General features: G+C 17.7%; 1 long non-coding RNA gene across 1 annotated transcript; it reads left to right on the top strand.

Moving 5' to 3' along the window:
- Window positions 1–258: 258 nt before the first annotated feature.
- LOC135121544 (uncharacterized) lies at window positions 259–1,272 on the top strand. The gene is made up of 5 exons (XR_010279035.1): window positions 259–336; window positions 838–912; window positions 972–1,027; window positions 1,106–1,153; window positions 1,218–1,272. It is a non-coding gene; the product is annotated as an uncharacterized LOC135121544 (long non-coding RNA).
- The last annotated feature ends 812 nt before the right edge of the window (window positions 1,273–2,084 follow it).

The following is a 2,084-nucleotide window of genomic DNA, read 5'->3' as shown; positions in this document are numbered from 1 at the left end:
AATTCGAGATTATTTATAAACACTCTGGTAAAAATCGACGCACCTCCAAAAGGTGCAATAATTAACTTTAAAATCAATTTATTGTCTTTTCTAAATTTATTTCATTTGTGCACTTCGTGACTATTAACAATTTATATTATAAGAATGATATTATAAACTTTAGTAGTAATTATTATTTTTAACTATTACAAAAGCCCAATTCTCCATTTCTACCTTTTTTTCCACTCAAAGCGACGAAGAAGATATAACTGAAGCTCTTAATAGCTTGGAAATCTTAATATTTTGGTTAAAAAAAAACTATAATCTTCCGAATTATGGAAGTTTGTTAGAACTCAGGTTTATAAAATTTATCCGAATAAGTAGTATTATTATAATAGTATTTGTAAATTTTTATGAATATTAAAAATATATATTTCGTTACTAAATTATTGTTATTACTATAGCTATTAATAGTAAATGTTAGTGTTTATGTAATAAAGTAAGCTTTTCGCATATATTAATTATTATTATTATTACAACTATTTATAGTTAAAGTAATTGTTTGTGTTAATCAAATAAGTTTTCAATAAATATTGAATATTATTATTAATACTTTTTATAAGAAATGTAAATGGTTATGTATTTTAAATATGTATTATATTTATTTTACTGTTATTATCATAATTATTCCTTGATGTAATTGATTATATTATTTAAATCAGTATTTCGTATATTTATTAAATTTTTTATTACTCTTTAATATTTGTAGTAATTTATGTTTATTATATGAGTATTACATATACTTTTTATTATTATTACTACTACTATAAACGTTTTTTTTTGCTACTATACACGCAGACGAACTTCTTTTGACGATTCCGTTTCGCAACAAACAGAAATGCCACAAGTTCAAAAGGATTCCTCTTTTTTAAAGTGTTTTTTAAGGAAATTTTGTTCCTATTTAATTAATTTTATCATAATTTTTTACAAAGACGAGCTCTTACCTTTAGAAATCGCAGACACTCAACTTCCTTAAAAGCTCTTTACGGTAGTTTTTTAATCTTATTTTTAAAATCCCTAAAAAAAAAATTTATAAATATTTTTTAAATTTTTTCTTAATTATAAGGTTTTGATAAGGAAATTGCAGAGAAAATCGAAGCAAAAAGAGATAAAAGTAACGAATTTTCTATAAATTTCTTTTTTGAAGAAATTTTTTACACAAAATTCCTACTAAAAAGTGCTAGAATGGAATGTTTTAAAGTGGATTGAGAAAGTTACTAACGTTGACTTAGGAATAAATTTTGATAATTCTATTCAAATTTATACTGAAAATTTAGATGAAGCTTTTTGGAATCCTTATGAATTGGGTATAATATTTTAAATTAGCAAAGGAATTTTTTTAAAACTAATTTTATAATTTATTAATAATTGAAATTATAAATTAAATATAATAAAAAAAATTTTAAGAACTTTTTGTAAAATATATAAAAAAAATTATGAAATTTATTTATCATAACATTATTAATCGGTAATTAATTATTTACTATTTTATAAAAAAATAATTATAAAAGTTATTCAACATAAATTTTTAAAAAGTAGTTTTTGCGAAAAGGACAAATTTAAAATATAATTTTTATAGAAAAAGATTATAAAAAAAAGTTATTCTTATATAAAATAAATTTAAAAAATATTAAAATAATTAGAAAATATTAAAAAAAAAGTAAAAAAAAATTAATTACAATAATAAAATTTATTATTAAAAATTTTAATAATTTAATAAATAAAATTATAAAAATAAAAAAAAAATTTTCTATTTAGATTGTTTATATTTATTGAATTGTCAAAATTATTATTACTTTATAAAAATTTCATATTTTTTTTCTTATAATAACAAAAAAAAGATTTCTAAATTAAAAAAATTTAAAATAAATAGGAAGTAAATAAATAATAAAAAAATATTAAGAAAAAGTTCAAAATATTAGATAATAAAAAATTTATTATAATAATTTTATAAAGAAATTATAAAAATTGTATAAAACGTAATTGTACTAATAATGAAACATAAAAGTTGTAGAAATGCTTAAAAAAATTTCTAGGATAAATAG

This window comes from Zophobas morio, unplaced genomic scaffold (genome assembly GCF_036711695.1).
Source record: "Zophobas morio isolate AGI-343-1 ecotype UQ-CSIRO unplaced genomic scaffold, CSIRO_AGI_Zmor_V1 ptg000607l, whole genome shotgun sequence".
Classification (NCBI taxonomy): domain Eukaryota; kingdom Metazoa; phylum Arthropoda; class Insecta; order Coleoptera; family Tenebrionidae; genus Zophobas; species Zophobas morio.
Note: the sequence above shows the minus strand (reverse complement) of the source record. Positions and strands in the feature narration are given on the sequence as shown.